Here is a 14188-nt window from a genome sequence, read left to right as displayed (position 1 = left end):
TAACCTATTTTCTATGTAAAAACGGGCAAATTTGTACATTTTCATTTACATAAGGTCGGAATAAACCAACATATGAATCAAGATTTACATGTATTTATACTAAAGTTATGCAAAAATGTTTAGAAGTGAGTAGTTTTTCGAGATTTACGACTGTAATGTAAATCACTTTCACATATCAGCCTCCAAATATAAGTCTCCTATCATGTTTTCGTTATACGTTCCCAGGTCACTAAAGCAAAGTTTGAAGAGAAAAATAGGTCTTTTCTATTTATTTTAGGCATAAGCAACTGGGAAATAACACTTTCTGCCCAGGAACAAGAAAAAGTAAAAATTTTGTTACATAGTGATGTTAATAGTCACACTGTAAATAATGAAATAAATTAGCAGAGGATACAACAGTAACAATATTAATTTGTATATTGTTTAGTGTCTTATTACTCAAACACTTTTCGAAGACGTATTTACGTGTTACATTTTTACTAACTTACTAAAAAGCAAAAACGTTAGCGTGGAAAATAACGTATTTCATACAGCGTGTGTTTGTTTTCTTATAGCAAAGTCACATCGGGCTATTTGCAGAGCCCACCGAGGGTAATCGAACCCCTGATTGTAGTGTTGTAAATCCGAAGACATACCGCTATACTAGCGAGGGGCATATTTCATATAGATATCGTGATAAACAAACATCGTTTATTTAAATTTATAAAACGTACACAATTAATTCATCAATGTATTTTATCTCCCATTATCGATGATTAAATGTCAAGAGTTATATCTTTCCGCTGTTAAATAGAGGTAAAAGCGTAAAAGTTATATTCTTCCTGGGGGCTATCTGTGGGGCAGGAAGAACGGGCAAGCAAGCAGCGTTATAATAATAATAATAAAATATTATGATTGTATTTATAACTTCGACAAGAAGGTATTGTTTTTGTTTTGTGCGTGCGCATGTGTCAAAACTTCCGCACCTCTGACTTGTTTGACTGATTTGATAACTTAACATTGTTAGCAATATATGAATATGCTGACGTTACACTTTATTGTACACAAGGAACCAGTGTTAATGCATGGACCAATGCATTGTTTACGTAATGTTATATTATATTCTTTATATGCTTTCTTATAGCAAAGCCACATCGGGCTATCTACTCAGTCCACCAAGGGGAATCGAACCCCTGATTTTAGCGTTGTAAATCCGTAGACTTACCACTGTATTAGCGGAGGGCTTTTATTAATAATATTGGATAAATACACATTGTGTGTTCTCTTCTATTGTTTGCAATTTATTTATTATGTATTATTTATTAAGGAGATTATTCTGTATTGTAAGCTTAATGTATGGATTAACTTTAAACTCCTATGTTTGTTTTGGAATTAAGCACAAAGCCACATGATGGACTATCTATGCTCTGCCCACCATGGGTATCGAAACCCAGTTTTTAGCGGTGTGAGTCCGAAGATATTTCCCTGTGCCACCGATGGACTTAATCTCCTAAACTGGCCTAACCTCGTGAGAGATTAACATTACTGAAAGGAACAACCATGGGATTGCTAATTAGTGTATTTTAACGAGTTCAAGTTTCTGACGTACGATGTTGCATGTTCCTAGTGCATTACCTACATTATTTAGTGGGTGAATATCTAGTTCTTGTTTTTGGAACTTCTTGTGATCAGCAGTTTGTTATTTATAATTCACTAAACTCGAAGTATCCACTTTTAACTTCTCCATAATTTCATCAAAATTGCTTCTGACAATTCCTCACAAACGCTTGCAAGAGAAAGCAGACATATTGGAAATACAGATGTTTCTAAAAAACGAATTTGTTTTCGTGTAAACGCTACAGAAATCCCAAGCAAACATAACGTGATCATAAAATATACTTAAAGTTTTGCGACAATAGTGTAGAGTAGAATCTGGTATCTCAGCCTCTCGGTTTGACAACCATCTGTTAACAGGTGGTCAAAGAAATGCTTTACTTTATTGTAATTGTATTGTAACAAATTCTAAAAACACATATGTATTGGAAGACACAACAGGTAAACACGGTAAAATAAAACAATTTTGTTACTATGTACAAAACTTCCATGACATACTGTATATATATATAGCGTGTGTGTGTATTATCCGCGCAGCCTTCCTGTTGTATACACAATCTGTGTATACGAAACTTCAAAGATGTTAAGAGTGATAAGACACGTGACATCAGGGAAGAAACTGATAATCTTCCCACGCTTTTCTGTAAGTATGTGTACAAGTAACACTTTTACTTACAGTTCCTAATCACGTGGCTTCACAAAGACGCCCATTCTTTCAGGTCTTAATTTTTTTTTGAGTCTTTGTTAAATGAAGACCAAGCAACCGAAGTAGACACTGAATAATAGACCCCTTCAGTGATATCTTGTTATGCTATGTGGGGCAAGCGATCTGGTGTGTTATTTGACATACAATATCTTCTACTGAAACATGTAGTCAGATTGGGATATAAAATATAACATAGCATACTGAAGAACTGTGTCTTAATAACGGAAGTAATCTCACACGAAGAACACGAGAACTCGTATAATTAAAGTCATTCAAAAAACGTAAAGCAGAAAATAGAAGACTCTGTGATAATTGTTCTGCTTACCACCGATGAGAGTTGGTTGCATGGAGTTGTGTTTGACAAAGACGTGATGGTTGCAAGATTTAATTGTTGTAATGTTCTAAAACTAGGTCACATTAGTGATTAGAATATTAGGCAGAAGTTCACGGGTGTAAGTTTAACAAATGTTGTAAGTTAATGATAATGTATTGACCATAGAGACGGACAAAACATAGGTCACTGAGTTACAGCTGTGCTGTTGATATGTTAATAGTCGTAATGATGGATAATTGTAGTACTGTTCATGTATTACGTCTTTTGTAACAATAGGTTAGAATAATGTAACAGTTATAGACTGATGAGATATGCTGTTGGTTAGAACGTTTAACAGTGAGGGACTGGCGAGATATGCTGTTGGTTAGAATGTCTAACAGTGTAGGACTGGTGAGATATGCTGTTGGTAAGAACGTTTAACAGCTATGGACCGGTGAGATATGCTACTGATTAAAATGTTTAACAGTGATGGACTGGTGATATATGCTGTTGGTTAGAATGTCTAACAGTGATGGATTGGTGAGATATGCTGTTGGTTAGAATGTCTAACAGTGAGGGACTGACGAGATATGCTGTTGGTAAGAACTTTTAACAGTGAGGGACTGGGGAGATATGCTGTTGGTTAGAATGTCTAACAGTGAGGGACTGACGAGATATGCTGTTGGTTAGAATGTCTAACAGTGAGGGACTGACGAGATATGCTGTTGGTTAGAATGTCTAACAGTGAGGACTGATGAGATATGCTGTTGGTTAGAATGTCTAACAGTGAGGGACTGACGAGATATGCTGTTGGTTAGAATGTCTAACAGTGAGGGACTGATGAGATATGCTGTTGGTTAGAATGTCTAACAGTGAGGGACTGATGAGATATGCTGTTGGTTAGAATGTCTAACAGTGAGGGACTGACGAGATATGCTGTTGGTTAGAATGTCTAACAGTGTAGGACTGGTGAGATATGCTGTTGGTAAGAACGTTTAACAGCTATGGACCGGTGAGATATGCTACTGATTAAAATGTTTAACAGTGATGGACTGGTGATATATGCTGTTGGTTAGAATGTCTAACAGTGATGGATTGGTGAGATATGCTGTTGGTTAGAATGTCTAACAGTGAGGGACTGACGAGATATGCTGTTGGTAAGAACTTTTAACAGTGAGGGACTGGTGAGATATGCTGTTGGTTAGAATGTCTAACAGTGAAGGACTGATGAGATATGCTGTTGGTAAGAACGTTTAACAGCTATGGACCGGTGAGATATGCTACTGATTAAAATGTTTAACAGCTATGGACCGGTGAGATATGCTACTGATTAAAATGTTTAACAGTGATGGACTGGTGATATATGCTGTTGGTTAGAATGTCTAACAGTGATGGATTGGTGAGATGTACTGTTGGTTAGAATGCCTAACAGTGATGGACTGACGAGATATGCTGTTGGTAAGAACTTTTAACAGTGAGGACTGGTGAGATATGCTGTTGGTTAGAATGTCTAACAGTGAAGGACTGATGAGATATGCTGTTGGTAAGAACGTTTAACAACTATGGACCGGTGAGATATGCTACTGATTAAAATGTTTAACAGTGATGGATTGGTGAGATATGCTGTTGGTTAGAATGCCTAACAGTGATGGATTGGTGAGATATGCTGTTGGTTAGAATGCCTAACAGTTATGGATTGGTGAGATATGCTTCTGGTTGTAATAATATGAAGGCTACAATGACTAGAAGATGCTATGTTATTATAAAGCTTTTGAATATGAAACAATGTTTGTTTAAAACTGCTAATGTTGCTAACACTAACATACTTGTCACATGTATCGAGTCTACCAAAGACTGCATGAATCAGGACTTAATTTGTTTACAAAATAGAATGTACGACTTAGCTAGTCAAAAATGTTTCTTCAAACAGTTACTAAACCCAGTAAAATTCCAAGTGGGTGTTACAAGCACCTGATTTCTAATGTAATTTGCACCTTCTTTTACAGTTGCATAATAATCCAGCTTAAATCTGGTGTTCACTTTCCAAATTTTGCCGAGTGTAACAGTTTGAATTTATTGTTCAGATCACCCCAAATTTTCCTGAATGTAACAGGAGTTCAGACCTTTTAGAAATAATTTCTACGCCATTGATATGAAATTTGAAAACTCAACGTTGTTTGAGAAGAAACTAAAATTTCAAGCTCTAACAGTTAAAAACTCTTCAAATAGTCTGACCTTAGTGTTCGAACATCTGTTTCATATTACTTTTCAACTGACTGATAAAGAGATAAAGAAGAGAGAGAGAAAGATGTTTTTTTTAGTCGGAAGAGAACAACTGATCATAATGATACATATCAAAATACACATTTTAATTAGTTTTTTTTAAAGTGTTTTTAGCTATAGGAATACTTCTGAATTAAGCTTTTTTAATAATGTGTAAAACTGGCAAAAGTCTTCTTGAATAACGTGTAAAACTGGTAAAATGCTTCAATGACGTGTAAAACTGGTAAACTACTTCTTCAATGACGTGTAAAACTGGTAACATACTTCTTCAATAACGTGTAAAACTGGTAAAATGCTTCAATGACGTGTAAAACTGGTAAACGACTTCTTCAATGACGTGTAAAACTGGTAACATACTTCTTCAATGACGTGTAAAACTGGTAACATACTTCTTCAATGACGTGTAAAACTGGTAACATACTTCTTCAATAACGTGTAAAACTGGTAAAATGCTTCAATGACGTGTAAAACTGGTAAACGACTTCTTCAATGACGTGTAAAACTGGTAAACGACTTCTTCAATGACGTGTAAAACTGGTAACATACTTCTTCAATGGCGTGTAAAACTGGTAAACGACTTCTTCAATGACGTGTAAAACTGGTAACATACTTCTTCAATGACGTGTAAAACTGGTAACATACTTCTTCAATGACGTGTAAAACTGGTAACATACTTCTTCAATAACGTGTAAAACTGGTAAAATGCTTCAATGACGTGTAAAACTGGTAAACGACTTCTTCAATGACGTGTAAAACTGGTAAACGACTTCTTCAATGACGTGTAAAACTGGTAACATACTTCTTCAATGGCGTGTAAAACTGGTAAAATACTTTTTTGGGGTCCATTGCTATCCTAGCTTTTTCTTTTCTTTTCTACAACTCCTGTCACCCTGTCAAAACGTTGTAGCCGTATAAATAAAATGCAGCCCAGAATGGCCAGGTTGTTAAGGCACTCGACTCTTAATCTGAGGGTCGTGGGTTCGAATCCTCGTCACACCAAACATGCTCGCCCATTCAGCTGTGGCGACGTTATAATGTGACGATCAATTCCACTGTTCGTTGGTAAAAGAGTAGCCCAAGAGTTGGCGGTAGTTGGTGATGACTAGCTGGCTTCCCTCTAGTCTTACACTGCTAAATTAAGGATGGCTAGCGCAGGTAGCCCTCGTGTAGCTTTGCGCGAAATTCAAAACAAACAAAATGCATTCGAAATGAAATCACTTGTGTCTTAATGTTTTATTTTTTTTGCAGATAAGCGCAAAGCTATGCAATGGGTTATCTATGCTGTCCCTGCCACAGGTATCAAATCCGAGTTTTTAAGGTTATAAGCCTTCAGACTTTTATCACTAGGGGGGGAGCGTGACCTCACATATATATTAGTAGAAGTTTAAGAGACGCTAAAGAGTTTTCAGAATTGCATCACCCAGCAGTGAGGGGAAGGAGGAATCTAGTACAGGTCATTAATGGTATTTCAACTGACGTCCAGTCGCATCACATCAACACGCAGAAATTAACAAAACCTAAAGATGAAGTCAATTACGTTGATAAATTATAGAATGTTGAGAGGGAGACTAGAACAAGAGGCATGCCACACTGGTTTCTGTATGTTCTACTTGGCATTTACCCAGTTCGCTTTGTGTTTTTTATACCCCGTGAGGACCTTAATCTCTGTTACAGATGGAAGAGGATATTTCTCTCCACGCAAGTGTAACTTCACATGAAACATCGCCAGACATCACAAGTGTAAAAAAGTGTAGACACACTCAGAAATATACGTAGCAGTAGCTCTAAATGCACTCACCTCTTAGCCTATTAGCGGAGCGTGCATTTGTTAAGTACAAAGTCTTAATTGAATGATAAATGTTGCATTTGTTTATACATAAAACTGTTCGGAAAGTAAGATAATTCCTCCTCCATATCTTAAGCAGTAATAAATTGAGAAGGTTGCAAACTGCGTTAACAGTTTAATATAGTCTTAAAATTAAGCAATATACATTTTTATATGGAAAAAAATGTTTGAAACGAAGCGTCCCCTTCCCCGCACACTAAACAGGGTTAAAATTAGACGATAAATGACTGTGAGTCTTAATAAAGCGAATTGAAAGTGTCAGCTTTTTAAGACTTTAGAATCAAAGTTCATATTGGAGGTTGACGTTTAATGTGGGATATAAAATGTAACATATACCCTGGAGATTTTTTAAACTGGGACTGCTATGAGATACAGAGGGTCATAAGCGTGCAAAATGTACGTATCTGGTTCATATACTTAAAAAAATCTTAATTATAATTGAGTGATAATTGGATAATTTCTAACACGGTACTATAGGTTTCTCTTAATAACACGGCCGGGCATGGCCAGGTGGTTAAGGCACTGGACTCGTAATTTGAGGGTCGCGGATTCGGATCCCCATCACACCAAACATGCTCGCTCTTTCAGCAGTGGGGACGTTATAATGTCACGGCCAATCCCACTATTCGTTGGTTAAAGGTCAGCCCAAGAGTTGGCGGTGGGTGGTGATGACTAGCTGCCTTCCCTCTAGTCTTACACTGCAAAATTAGGGACAGCTAGCGCAGATAGCCCTCGTGTAGCTTTGCGCAATATTCTAAACAAACCAAACCAGACTCTTAACAACGCTCAAGGCCAGTAATGTAATAACAAAATATTCAAACATTCTCGCGCAAGTGTTCCAAATTCTAATCTCTTTTTACCTGTAATAACTCGTGCGCAGTTTTTCTGTCAACTGAAAGAAAATAGTAAAACACAGAACATGACTAAATTATCTATTTGTTTTGCACCGACACTTTTTTATTTATATATTTTATTTTTTTGTTAGTCTGTACCAAGCCTTGCCAGATGAGAATTTTTACCAGTAGAGGGAGAACAAAAAAACACGTGGTTGAGATCAAAATGGTGGATGGTAGGAATTTAACTCGACGTGAATGTGAGGATAGTTAAAGAGATATATTCGTTGTAGCGTTCAGTGAATTATTTTTTTCTTCTTTGTGGATAATAAATAGTGACAATTCTACCACGTCATTTAAAACCATTTTCATTACCGGTCCTTGACGAAGAACATGGAGTAATATATACATAAATCGTAAGAATATCTCAGTCTCCATCAGTCTCTGATGTGCTTTATTAATCTTTAGTATTGTGTTTCGTTATACTAACATGTTGGATGTACTAATAATAAGTAAACAGGTAATTTTGCTTCGCAATTATTCCATTGATACAAAACAATGGGCGTCGCCTAATTTGATAGTTTCTACTGAGCTCTACTCAGAAGAAACAACAAAGTTTTCAGGTAGTGTCCAATAAAACAAACGGTAGAGACTTCTAACGAAACAGATAGAAACGAAACAAAAGAAACCGGAATAATGTGTGAAATATAAACAATTGCAGATCGATTGAATAAAACGCACAAGTTACAAATTAACTAATATATTGAAATATTATCCTATATATATATATATATATATATATACATATATATATTGTTTGTTTTGAATTTCGCGAAAAGCTACTCGAGGGCTATCTGCGCTAGCCGTCCCTAATTTAGCAGTGTAAGGCTAGAGGAAAGGCAGCTAGTCATCACCACCCACCGCCAACTTACCAACGAATAGTGGGATTGACCGTCACATTATAACGCCCCCACGGCTGAAAGGGCGAGCATGTTTGGTGCAACCGGGATTCGAACCCGCGACCCTCGGATTACGAGTCGAACGCCTTAACCCACCTGGCCATGCTGGGGGCCATATAGGAAATGAGAGACGAAACAGTGATCCTAGAAATGGGGTCCACGAAACGTTTTCAGAAACACGTCAGCATACGTTAAAATATTTACCTTAAGCTTTTTTAACACTAAAGAATTTTTATTTATTGTAATAAATGTGAATACGCAACATTTGTTCATGGTTGATATGTCTTTTTAAACGAACAAATTACAATAAAATATAGGAACTCCAAAATGGCTAATATTTAAAAGTCTATTAAATGGGTATGTAGGAATCTTAAATCTAAAATAATAAGTTTGGTGGTCTTTAAAAGGAAAACCTAAAAGTATACACATTTGAAAAAAAACAAACAAACAGAAAAATAGAACATAAAAAGTGGGTTAAGAAATGGAAAAAAAAATCATAATTTTGAAGATTTAATGGAAGATATAATTTTTTGTTAAAAAGTAGAATAACTCTCACCTGGTGAAGGCTAGAGCTCAATTGTACTTTACATCTTTGACGCGTCTACAGTTGTAATTGTTAGGTTCGTTTTGTGTCACAGTACGATGGGTGTTTCTTTCTTATTTTGACTAATCGATAATTTAAGATCACAATCGCAGTAGGTGTGTACTAGAAATCGTTAAGCCTAATGGTGTTTCACTAAGTGCTTATCATGTTCTGAAAAATAAGAAGGCAATTGATATTAAGATTGGATAAGAGTTTGGTTGTTTCTTTGCTTGCTTTAGAGCAAAACCACATTAAGCTGCCTGCTGTGTCCACTACGGGAATCGAAACTCGGATATTAGCGTTGTTGATACGTGAACTTACCGCTGTTCCACCGGAAGGAGATAATAACAGTAAAAGAACAAAAGTAGAAAATAAATCCCTGTTCAGCAATTAGAGAGTTTAGTGATTAATGATCGAAACCTAGATCTAAAACAGAATCTAAGTCGCCATTTTCTTCAGAACATGTTCATCTCCTATCCTTACACCTATTTTCCAATTAGTTAGTTCCTTCTTTATATCCTTCTAATAATTAGTGTCACATCACATAGTTCCTTATGTGGAACTCAAATTAAAACTCGATAAGGTGTTTCCCTTATTAAAGTTCAGGAAATTCAACTCTTTCCCCATTTCCCCTGAGGTAGAAAAGTCCACACTTCTAAAGCGCTCGAGTTCTATGATTTTTATCTATTTCTATGAACTCTTTCTCAGTGTCAATTTTGACAGTACCAACATATCTTACACCGACAGTTATTTAACTGATAGTACCAAGAAATGTCGCATTGGAAACTGTTTAATGTACGTTGAGACATAATTAATGCCCACAGAAGCCCTTAAGAGTCATAATATTCAGAAGAAAATTAATAAGAACACACTTCTAACTTCTTAAGTATTTTTACAGCGTAATTCACTTTGTTAATTTTTATATTGCAGAAATTAAATATATGCCATAAAAACTTGAAGAAGAATAGTTGGGGCGCTTGTAATAGGGAGTGTTTGTGTGTATCTATCTATATGTACGTATGTATATATAAGACAGATAGATGAGAAAGGTAGTTTAGGTTTTGATATCTTAAAACGTTAATTTTTAATTTCTGTAAGAGCATAATCACTGTTTTTAACGTACATTTATTTACACTTTTCAGTTCCGCGACGCCATATTGCACTTTTCAAAGAACGATATCATTATTTTACATGTGCATTCCGTACAATGTGAGCTTCCTTGTTCGTAAATTTAAGCAGAAGGTTTCCGTGTGCTCAACATGTGAAACGTTTTTTTGGCAGTGTTTCCATGACCAAAAAATCAACTTCAGGTAGATATTTAATTATAACAGCTGTCGATTTTAGCTCAAAATGTAGCTTGTACTTAGCATGTAGGAAACAATTACAAACTTGTTCATTTGTGTCTGAATTAACGCGGTATCCAGTCAGCAAGGAAAAGCCACCTGAGTTAACTGACGTCACCTCACAATTGTAAGAATAATTTTTTTAGGCACTGTACTTTTGCATGAAAATCACTCCGTATGTTGAGGAGTTTAACACTGAACCACCTGTATAGTCTGTGTTGTTTTTGCAGTATCTTCTGCTCATAGTACAATATCAAAAGAAAAGTTGGAAACCGTGTATGTGATGAGTTGTTGACCTTAATATAGAATTACAAAACTCTCTTGAATGCGGAACCGAGTTCTACCCTTGGCAGCTAGCTGTTTCTCGACTCGTAATCCGAAGATCGCGGGTTCGAATCCCCGTCGCATTAAACATGTTCGCCCTTTCAGCCGTAGGGGCGTTATAATGTTACGGTCAATCCCATTATTCGTTGGTAAAAGAGTAGCCCAAGAGTTGGCGGTGGGTGATGATGACTACCTGCCTTCCCTCTAGTCTTACACCGCTAACTTAGGGACGACTATCGCAGATAGCCCTCGTGCAGCTTTGCGTGAAATTCGAAAACTAACAAACAAACTGTTTTTCTGACATTATTCATTCTCACTCTTGCTAAGCCCAGCTAATGGTGGAGTTGTAGGTTTTACATACGATATAGAGACTTTAGCAGAAATACGCATATAAAAGCACACAGGTAGATAATCATAAACTTGCAAATTCAATAAAATGACAAACAGATGATAAACTTGTGCAGAGGGACTAACAGGTGTAGAGCACGAGACGCAAATAATGAGAGAGATAGCCACAGGTGGCCAGGCAAACATAGACGGGAAAAAGAATACAGACATGGCTACTGTCAGGGTTCGACATAGACGAATAAAGAAAATGTCACTTTGTTAATAAATGATTAAAGGGAATTAAACATGTGGAGAGAAAAAGGAGAGAGAGGTACAAGCAGATCCATCAACTTATCTAACTGTAACCATCAGGTCCATCAACTTACCTAACTGTAACCATCAGGTCCATCAACTTACCTAACTGTAACCATGATCGTGCATATTCGCGGAATATTGCATAGGTTTTCAGCCAGATTTTACTTAATTAGTGAAACTTTTGTGTCACCCTTACAACAGTACGTTCTGCAAATTTGAAACTTTTGTGTCACCCTAACAACAATACGTTCTGCAAAGTTGAAACTTTTGTGTCACCCTTACAACAGTACGTTCTGCAAAGTTGAAACTTTTATGTCACCCTTAGAACAGAACATTCTGCAAAGTTGAAACTTTTGTGTCAACCTTACGATATCATTTCTTGCAAAATTAAAACTGTACTTCCCTTGCAATACCACATCCTCTGAAGTTGAGGTGCTATCCGGGCAACAACGCAACATTTTTTTCTTTATTGCAAGTTATTTATTTCAAAACTTTATATGAAGCAATTACAAAAAAAGTATGTTCAAAAATTCATTTTCTTATTTCAGTGGCTATACCCACGTGAACAGGACTTATTGTAAGATACTGTTATCATAACTGACCTGTTGTGAGGTACTGTTATCATAACTGGATTGATATTCTCTGAACATTTCTCAATTTAATTATATGCCACAACAATAGTTTATTATGTTGTGTTGCAAAAGTCGCACCATATAACGCATTTTTAAGTAAAATTACTCTATATCTGATTGTTAGTTTCCATTGGATAGTTCAAGCGAAACCCCAATAAATATTTGTTTGTTTTTGAATTTTGCGCAAAGCTACCTGAGGACTATCTGCGCTAGCAGTCCCCAAGTTAGCAGTGTAAGGCTAGAGGGAAGGCAACTAGTCATCACTCTTGGACCACTCTTTTACCAACGAATAGTGGGGTTGACCGTCACATTATAACGCCCCACGGCTGAAAGGGCGAGCATGTTTGGTGCGACGGGGATCCGAACTCGCAATATTCAGAATACGAGTCGAGTGCCTTAACCACCAGGCCATGCCAGGTCGCGAAGTAAATTTACTTGAAAAAAAACCAACAAACTTTACGACTATAGAAACATCTTTTATTGTCCCATTTTTATTTTAACACTTCCCCAGGGGTGAACAAAAGCTCAAAATTCAACACGTTAATATAAGGGTTATAAGTGTTCAGCTTTAGAAAACAGAACTATGTTCGATAAGTGAAAGGTCTAACTTTTGTTAGGCTTAATATTCGCGTTGTCACTTTTTGTAAGTTTTCATCAGCACGCAATTCAGCATAACGACTGAGTTAGAGAATAAAGTGGTGTTTTGTCTTATTTTTATTTAGTGCTATGACAATTATCGTTCAAATATTATTTCATTTCTAATAAAATAAAACTGCTACTGCGCATGACCTCTCGCGCTTGCTGTAATATTTTGCTTTTCGAAAAGAGAAATAGAAACTGTAAAATAAACCAGGTAGGAATGTTTTACTTCATATTAATTCGAGCGACTCTGAAAAGATGTTAAGGAGAGCTTAGATTAATTTGAAGGGTGAAACCTCAGTATCTTAACATTTTGCAAAACGTAGTTCAAAGGTCAGTGAGAACTGCAAAAATGAAACAAGTATGACGATTGAAAATTCAGTTTTTATGTTTTGTCTTATGTTACGATAAATTCTCAAGCTACACCAATATTAAACACACGTTAAATATTCTTTTAAAGATAAAAAAGTTACGTAAAAAAAAAGATTATATATTTTAACATTAACCAGCTGGTGCGAGAAATATTTCAAACTTTTAAGAGAGATGTTCGCAGAACTTCGTTATTTGTTCATATACTTAGAAGCTCCCCTGGAGTTACGTTATTAAAAGCCACTTGAGACAGCTCGGCTACTGACAATGAGGGTGACATTAGCTCAATTACGAGGCAACTATTTTCAACCACGTTAATGTGTATTTAACGACTCACCGAGTACGATGCAGTTCTTAGGAAGCAGCCCTATTACAACGATTTCGGATGATCAGTTACACATTACTAACGAAAATTTCTGGTGTTCTTGGCTCACAGTATTCAACATTGTGCTCATTAAATATTACACGATTCTACTTCGTTACATACAAGTTTTCTTTCGCGTAATGTCGTCTACACGTGGTCGTTGTAGTACAAATAATAGAAGGAAGCTTACCGTTTTCTGCCACCACCCACGGGTTTGACTCGAAGAGACCAGTCAACTCTTTGCTGCACCAAAAAATCGACACGTCTTCGAAACGCTCAACCTTATTAACAACTCGCAGCTCGAACAACTTGTGCCAAGAGAGGCACCGCTGAACGTAAGGGTTCGACCACAAGCGTAATACGTAACGCATCTGTGACGCTATTTGTACCACCTCACGAGCCAACCGCTCTAGAGAAAACGTTAAGCCTATGTTTTGTTTCAATCAAAACATCCTCCTTGAAGAAAGACTCGCTTCTGAAAACTGGAAACATCTTACTTTACCAAATACAAACTCTTCTTCGTGCTTGGAATCTTTTTACGTTTTTTTTGGTGTTTTTTTTTTTTTTTTGGGGGGGGGGGTGAGGTTTTGCGGTTGAATCTAGCAAACACTAATCAACTGACAAATATAAAGTGAAAACAAACGTATTTGTAAATAACCCAAACGATAAATTTCTTATGAGCATGTTGGGCCTAATGGATGATGGGTTGTCACACGTGCGAGGAATACATTCGCACCAGCAGGTTTCGTTTCTGTTTCA

General features: G+C 36.5%; 1 protein-coding gene across 12 annotated transcripts in view; it reads right to left on the bottom strand.

Moving 5' to 3' along the window:
• The window catches only part of LOC143254304 (zinc finger protein castor homolog 1-like), a 243484-nt gene that overhangs the window by 143277 nt on the left and 86019 nt on the right, over nucleotides 1-14188 (bottom strand). For 7 of the 12 annotated variants that reach the window (XM_076509241.1, XM_076509254.1, XM_076509255.1 and 4 more), the window contains exon 1: nucleotides 13620-13800. The exons of 4 other annotated variants lie outside the window; for them this stretch is intronic. The gene's annotated coding sequence lies outside the window, so the exon portion shown is untranslated. Of the gene's footprint in view, nucleotides 1-13619; nucleotides 13801-14188 lie in introns of those variants that run through there. One more of the 12 variants, XM_076509252.1, reaches the window with a different exon arrangement.

The sequence above is a fragment of the Tachypleus tridentatus genome, chromosome 6, assembly GCF_004210375.1.
Source record: "Tachypleus tridentatus isolate NWPU-2018 chromosome 6, ASM421037v1, whole genome shotgun sequence".
NCBI lineage: Eukaryota > Metazoa > Arthropoda > Merostomata > Xiphosura > Limulidae > Tachypleus > Tachypleus tridentatus.
This window is presented reverse-complemented; position numbering and strand designations above follow the sequence as displayed.